An 8483-nucleotide genomic window follows, 5' to 3' on the forward strand; every position below is an offset into this window, starting at 1 on the left:
CTGGAAAACAACAGCCCATGCGAAAAGCAGAGGCTTCACTCTGCACTGGCAGCGTGGAACTGAAGAAGAGTCCCTTCCCTGCTTTTCCATAAGGAGAAATGCAACAAGACATGACTGGGAGCCTGGGAGGAGAGACCTGAGGTCCCTCATGCAAGCATCCTAAACCACAAGTCAGTCTCTTGAGGTCTCTCTTACATCAAGAGTGACAGCAAGCAAAGCAATGCTGCTCCTTGTAAGGCTGGTTTGCAATGAAACTGGAGACCGAGTGCTTGCTGTGGTTTTAGGCAAGGTTAGAAAGAGTAGGTGAGAAGTGACCTATGCTCTTAAAGCCCTTTTTATATAAATATATAAATAAAATTAGATAAACCAGAAGTGTCCAGTCATGCTAAGACCTCAGCCAACACTTTGCAAAGCCTTTGACTTACTTTGGATGGTAGATGAACACCTAATAAACTTAATTAAAGTTTAATTAGTGTGAGTAGGCTGAATGCGGTAGGTCAGCAAGCACAGAATAAGCTCAAGTCCTGTTGGCAATAGTCAACCTGACCAAAGAAAGGGAGAAAATTCCCTTCTTAAAAAGGGAATTTAAGGGACTAGTTGAGATGAGCTGCTCTGTCCTTCAGTGCTGTTTGGGGCTTTATTTCCTTTATCTTTTCTTTCCCCAGGTAATACTGACTAGTGAAAAGCAAAGGCTATTTCCTCACATCAGTGCCTAAAATCTGGTTTCATCCTTCCCATTCCTACTGCACTGTGCTCTGGAATTTTCCCCAAACCAGCTTTCTTAAGTCTTGGCATCTGACATGGAGAGGTATGTCTCACTGGTTTCTGCTATTCTTTGCTTTCCAATGAAGTGCTAGATGATGAGTGCTGTGGTTAGACAGCCCAGCTGCATTTATTAAAGAGCTGATAGTCATTTATTAAAGAGCTTAAGTGAAACAAAACAGTGCCTCACCAGTCTTGGCGGCCATGGTTGGTTAGGATGTCCTTCACAGCTAAGGACGATGAGTCCTCAACTTTGACATGAAATTTGGGTTTAATCTGTGTAGTTTGCCACGCAAATACCTGGGTTGACCTATGGTGATCTCACCTTTTTGTCCTAAAGCTAACTAACTGGGTTGCTCACTGGGTGCTGGTAGGCAGCACAACTGAGGTTGTGGTGGTGCATCCTTGGTCTCTTCAGTTGCTTCTACATGAAGGTGTACTCTTGCTGGCCAGGAAAACTTATGGATGGCAAGCTAATGAAAGGAGGCTTGCCCATGACTTGTTGGGCCAGTGGGTTGTATTGTCTCTCTTAATGGGAAAGGATTACATCAGTGAGAAACTGTGCCTCAACCCAACACCACTGACCAAGAATATGATCCCAGTGCTTATTTGGGCCGGAGTGTTGGGCTGCCTGTTGTATCATACCAACGTAAGCCTTTGTGCACCAGCACACACATCGCCTGGCTGCTGTTCTTCAGTCCAGCTTCCCATTCAGAGCTGTTGCACATTCTCGAGAGGCCACAGGCTGCAGGGAATTCTCTAGCTCATAAGCAGGGCATATCTGAGACCCAGGAAGCAAGATAGCAGGGAGAGAGTCTCATGGTTTGAGGGCTGCTGAGTTCAAGGCCCCACTCTGAATGAGGTCCATCAGGAATATGTATTCATCTTTCTTGGCTCAGCAATTCCACTCTGGCCAGGAGACCAAGTGCTGGTAAATCACAGCATTTTGCAGTCAGCTCTAGCAAAGATTCAGCTCGTTTCTTATTTTATCTGTCTTGATTTGATCATCCCTAAAAATAAGCTGCAAGGCAAGATACCGCAGTGCTGAATTCCCCAGCTGAGCAAGTGGAACATGCTGAGAGGGTTTCTTGGATCAAAGTCCTAGGAGAGGAGCCAAAAACAAAAGTCAGGCTAAAATTCAGGAGTATCCTTCAGATATAGAAAGTAACCGCACACAAAAAGCTGTTGTTCTCATGAGGCTTTATTAGGCACTGGAAGAGGCAACGCAAGTCTCCGACTCTGCTGCATTGAAGTTAGAGGGAATGTGAAGTGCCCTCTGGGATCATATAATGTCTGGGAAAATCGAGAGGAGGAGGAAGTATTTAGGGCAACAGTCTCAGACACAACAGATGAAATCCTCTGCCCCCAAAAGCCATGTGTCAGACACAGGCTAAAGATTCCAGTGACCAAAGTCTGCTCTCGTAACACGCTAAATCTTCCTTGTTGAGTCAGTATCACTAAGCATAGGCAAGGAGCAGGAGCAAGCTACTAAGGGGGAGAAGTATGGGTTTTCTGTTTGATTAAGGATAATTAGAGAAGTGTCAAATGAATGGAAATCTCAGTCTTCAGAAGTAGACAAGCAAATGGATGGGTGGTGGGCTATAAGCCCTTTTAAAGTGTTCTTAAGCCTAAGCACAATAAACTCAATGGCAGCTGGAGCTACAGCCAGATGTATACAGTCATACAGCTATTTCCTAGTAATAATGATGGGCAAGTGATGGTGGGAAAGTTGATGTCTGGGATGCTGAAAGGGGCTGAAAGGGAATTGCAGCGTGGGAGATGAAATAGAGCCACTAATGCACAGGCTTCTCTAGGAGTCCTCCTCTAGCAAGTGAAAACATAAACCCTGGCAGATTCCAGGCTGTTCCAGATCAAGCAGCAACCACTGGAGTCAAGCCCTTGTCCTGTAGAGTATTGTGGAGTCTTTCCCTATTTACATCTGTGTTCCCTTGCATCTTGCCATCATTTGCATTTACTTCTGCAAGCATCAGCTGAAGAGAGCATTTATGCTTATCTCCAAGCACCTATGAGCATACGCATATCAGCAGTGCCCCACATGCCTGCCACCAGCACTGCCATAGAATCCCAGCCTGGTTTGGGTTGGAAGGGGCTTTAAAGCTCCTCCAGCTCCAATCCCCTGCCACACGCAGGGACACCTTCCACTAGAGCAGGTTGCTCCAAGCCCCTGTGTCCAACCTGGCCTTGAACACTGCCAGGGATGGGGCAGCCACAGCTTCTCTGGGAAAAGTCTGTGCCAGCGCCTCAGCACCCTCACAGGGAAGAGCTTCTGCCTCAGAGCTCATCTCAGTCTCCCCTCTGGCAGGTTCAAGCCATTCCCCTTGTCCTGTCCCTACAGGCCCTTGTCCAAAGCCCCTCTCCAGGTTTCCTGCAGCCCCTTTAGGCACTGGAGCTGCTCTATGGTGTCCCTGGATGCCTGGTCACCCTATGGTGACCCTTCTCTAGGCTCAACAATTGTCCCCTAAGAAAGGCCACTGCTGCCCAGCAGTTTTATCAGAGAGATCATGTCAGGAAGATCACTATGAGTTAGGTGCCGTTTGCTGTTAACCAAGCCTGAAAACATATTCTTGCCTCTATCTTCTTGGTCAGGACTGTTGTGAGTACACAGTTCACGTCTTCTATAGAGTACTGCTGTAAAATTGCTGTTGCTGCTAAATGTTAGGTCTGTGACTGCCTGGTAGGAACCACAGTGCATCTGAGCACAGGCAATCACTTCATGGTCTAGAGGAATAGAAATGGAAAATGGGCTTCTTGCATCTAGAAAGTGGAGACATTTTCAGTGGGACATTTGCCTCCATTTCGTACCCAGGTATCACCCACTCTGTCCATTTGGCCAAGGAAGAGATGAGACATTTTGTGTGAAAACAGACTGATGTTCATTTATCGCTGCTTATGATTGTCACCTGCCTCAAACCCAGATGTGTGAGTGCTTCTACCAACCCTCCTTGAAATGTGGTTTTCCAAGAGGGAAAACCTCATCTACAAATGGACATCATCTGCAAATGGCCTCCTCAGCACCGCAGCAGGACACAAAGTCACTCACTACTTAATGATGTGCTCCGAGGAGAAGGCAAGCTTGATTCCAGCATTGCAAATCCATCCTGTTGCCTTTGAAACTGGTTGAAAATGCCAAGTGGGCAGTTAAACACAATGGTATGGAACAGGATAAAATAACCAAAGGCTTTTTATCTGCAATGTTGTGACTCTTTCAATTTGTCCTAAGTGTTTTTCTTTCAAGTGAAATCAGTTTGATATATATCTGCAAAGGACTTTAATCCGTCCAAACCCTTACAAATCATGCTTGTGTTTCACGTATGTTTACTCCCTCCCACAACATGTAGGAAAAGTAGCCTGCTCTCTTCTGGTCCTTTGCATCCTGCTGCTGGTCCTTTGCATCCTGCTGCTCACTCATGTCTTTAATGGCTTGGTGAAAGCCCAAAATCAGTTTCTCTTTGGAAGAAAATTCCTGGAGCTCAGAGAGACGGGACCTGGAACAACCTAATTAAAGAGGGAAAAGGAAATCAGCAATCTCTATTTGTGTGCACCATCATGAACAAGGGCATGGTTAGTGCTGGTGAGGCCAATGCTTTCTGGGAGCTTTGGTGCAGTTAGCAAGAGAGAATCATATCACGTGTCAATTGAAATGTCCATTGCAAGACGTGGGGAGCCCATAGAGAGATGTGAAATGATGCGTCCTACTTGTTCTCCTCACTGGGCTGAACCTTTAGCTAGAAACATGATTTTGGTGGGGCTAAGCAGATGTAAGTGAGGTTTTATAAGGTAGCAGATACCCTGCTTATCTGAGATGCTCAGCTGGAGCTGATATGTTGCTTGAAGGATGCTTGCAGATGGCTAGGTGGTACCCAGGGAGCTTTTCAATGTCCTACATGCAGGAGAAGCATGAGCCTAAGTGTAGCCTGCACTTGTGCTTTGCATTCTGAGCTGCTATATGTTCCAAACCTTCTCTTTACATCTTTAACTTGGCTGTTTCTGGTCATGATGGCTGGGATGCTGTGTGATGGAGCAGAATGTATTCTCTCAGGGGTACAGCAACATGGCTCAGTCAGAAGGAGAAATAACAAGCTGGGTTGTTTGTCTTTCCGGATGGCAGTGTGAGCACCTCTTGTTTGAAGGCACCTCCTTGGATAGCCTGTTTTCTGCTGATTTAATCCTGGCTTCTGTAGTGACAAATGCAAAGACACTTACATAGTATAGCAGAATAATTACGTTATAAAGTAAGTACTCAGTGCCCTATGCAGAGTTGTTTCTTTCCATACATACCCCATATCTGTTTGTCAACAGGGAAGAGCTTCTGCCTCAGAGCTCATCTCAGTCTCCCCTCGGGCAGGTTCAAGCCATTCCCCTTGTCCTGTCCCTACAGGCCCTTGTCCAAAGCCCCTTTAGGCACTGGAGCTGCTCTAAGTTCTCTCCTTCAGGAGCCTTCTCTTCTCCAGGCTGCCCCAGCCCAGCTCTCTCATCCTGGCTCCAGAGCAGAGCTGCTCCAGCCCTCGCAAGTGGAAACACAAAGCAAGAAGTTAGTCTGCTGTTGGAAATGAAGTCAAAGCCACGTTGGGGGCTCTGGTTTGAGGATAGCTTCCCCTCCACCCCAGTTGACAACTCTTAACTGTTCTTCTTATTTTACTTTTGCTCCATTTTTATCCTAACAAGTGTGTTAATGAGCATTTCTTTGTAGATAGGAAGCCGCTTATCCTGAATGTGTTTCTTGGTTCTTATGTGCCACTTAGTCATAATGGTCTCAAGGGAGAGCTTGCTATGTCCCCAGTTCAGAGGATAGCACTGCAGGAGCCACTGCTACAGGATGGGCTCAAGCCAGCTTTGAGCAAACTGCTGTTCAAACACCCAGGAAAGGTCCATTCCTGCCCTAAGCCCTGCCCTCCTCCTTCCTGAAATGTGCACCCCACAAATAGAGCCAGAGCAGTTTGAGTCCTTCATTTGTGTAGTGCAAAGAGAGCTGCTGTGGGGACCTGAAGAGTTTGAATGTCCTTAGTGTTTTGCATTTAAGTTCTCAGCGTTGAAGTGCATAAATAGAGGGCTTTGCATTCAATAATTCATTGCTCAGTCCAAGAAGTGTACTAATGCCTTGATCAGAATGATGTGTGTCGTTCAAAACACACAAGCAACAATCACTGAGGATCAGGCAGACGCTAATGGCTGCTATTCTCCCTCCCTCCCTTCCTCCCTCCTGAAGGGCAGCCAATAATCAATGAGAGAAACATGATTTTCTCCTAAATGAATGTTTCTTTTCCATGTGTGTGTGTGTCAATACAGACAATTTCGTTTGGGTTCTTTTCTTTCAAGCAGGCCAAGGAAAGAAAGGAAAAGCTCAAGGTGTGGTGAAGCATTTCGCTCTATTCCCTGACATTGCTAAGTGCAAGCCGTGTTTCCCTCCTGCCTTCCAGAAGTTGGAGGATAAGAGCAGGAAGTGTGGGGATTTGAGGGTAGGCAAGCCTGGACTAGGGGAGAAAATTCATCTTGGATGGGACCTGGTGAAGGTCTGGTGGCAAGGCAGTGAAATAAGGGTGCTCAGTGAGATAAACCAACCTCAGCTCAAGAGATCATGCTTAGATGATCCTTTAGCATGTAAAGAGGTGGTGGAGAAGCTTCTATGTGAGCAGCAAAGATGGGTTTGGGTGCCACCTAAAGAACTTCAGCTTAAAGCTTGCTTCAGGAAAACATTTTGGGCACCCTGTCATGAATTAGGTTCAGATGGTGCAGCTGGGCTCAGAGAAAGCAGGTCAACCCATGTGCTGTGAAAGACCCCTGATATGAGGTACCCAGGCTAGGCACAGAGACCTGCACGATGAGACCCCTCTAGCCAGATGAACCAAGGTGCCCCAGCATGGTTTCCACCAGGAATCTGGCCAGCAGCATGCGCCCTACAGCACATGGAGCAGAGGTAGGAAAGAAAAACACTTGGGAGTGAGAACTCATGTATTTGCCAGTGTTTGATGTAGCCAAAATATCCTGGGAAGTATGGCACATGCCCGTGATTCATTTAACACAGCCCCGGGCTAAAAAGAAAACAGGAACTGCCCTTCTGAAACTCACTAACGGGCCTTCTCCTCCAGTCTCCTGTTGCTGATAAAGCCCAACTTCATAAGCCACAGGAGAAGTCATAAAACTCGTGTCATGAGCTCAGTGCTTGAGCCAAAGGCAGTTGAAAGCCAATGGAGAGGATCTCTTTGGCTCGAGTGTACTGTGAAGTTGGTGCTTTGTGCCATTAAACCTTTATGAGGAAAGACAAGGGGAGGGAAAATATGTGGGATTAGCACTGCAAGTCCTCACTAAAACAGTTTGTTCCTTTCTTTTTAATCTCCAGCATCACCAGACACAGTTCATTTGGAGGTGCTGCCTCCATCCCTGCACACCAGGCACCTTCTTCCTGGAAGAAGGTGGGAAACTTCAGATTTATCCCATTTTTTACCCATGCCAAAGTCTATTTAACATCAGCTTCACTGTGTTTTTTAGGTGTTGGTCCCACATATGCCTCCAGGGCAGATACAGCTCGCAAGCTCCCCCTTTGCTATGGCTTTGGAGCTTGCAGACTCTGAGGACCGCTCCATCATTCAGTTTGAACATCACTCCCAGGTCGAGACTCGGATGGTGGGAGTGTTCAAGAACATTATTGATAAACAACAGACGTCTGGTGGAGACACTGATTATTTTCCTGGTACCAAAGGCTGCTGCATCCTATGTGATAATTCCCCTTTTCTTTCCCTCCTTGTTGGCTTTGTGGTTTGTGATTTAGTTGCGGGCTGGCAGGCGGCCACAGCCCTGCAGGAAATGGATGTCTGCTATTGTGTTTGGGGAGGGGGAGCTATCTAAATGTGTCATTTTCCCACTACATTAATTATAGACGTTTCTCCCTCGCTGGAACTGCTCCATGTTTGCTCTGCCCTTTGGGTTTGGAGAAAGAACATTCAACAGCCTAAGCTGTGGGTATTTATAAGGAACCCCGACTCTGACATCCTCAGCTGAGTGGGTCATTCCTGTTTGCCAGCTTGGCTTGGTCACAAACACTGTAGAGGGGAAACTCACTGGCTTCTTTACCTGATGATAATAGCTCCAGAATAGCAGCACAGCCAGGTTTTCTCTGGCTATTCCTCCTGCTGACACTTTTCTCAGGAATAGAAGTGGTTTGCCCTAAGAAAACAACTGGCTTGTTATGGAAAAGCAATTGTAGAGCAATTGACTTTGGAATAGCTATGCTATGTATAATTATATATACATATATACAGGAATATGCTTAATATATATACTTACTAAGTATAAGGATAATATATATAATATATAAGGAATATACTTAATATACTTATTATATATATATACAGGAATATACTTAATTCCTGACTTCTGGAGATAGACCCAGCTTGGAGCAAAGACATGAAACCCAAGGCAAAATTCAGGGTGGTTACATCAGGTTTTGTTCAAGAAAAGGCTGGAGGGAGGGGTCGCACTGAGGTATAAGCCATCCCTGTGCTGCGCTTGCTTGGCTCTACTCTGTCAACCAGGTCTGGTCATAGAGTTTTCAACCTGAATGGACTGGAAAAGTGTCTGACCGTTTTTGTTTCCCCCTTATGAAAACGTGGCTAAAATGGGGAATTCCTCAATGGAAATTCTGCACATGCAAAAGGCATTTTGAAAAGGGATTTTGTCAAAATTTCTGGCTGAAGTGCAGGTTT

This window comes from Strigops habroptila, chromosome 5 (genome assembly GCF_004027225.2).
Source record: "Strigops habroptila isolate Jane chromosome 5, bStrHab1.2.pri, whole genome shotgun sequence".
Lineage (NCBI taxonomy): Eukaryota > Metazoa > Chordata > Aves > Psittaciformes > Psittacidae > Strigops > Strigops habroptila.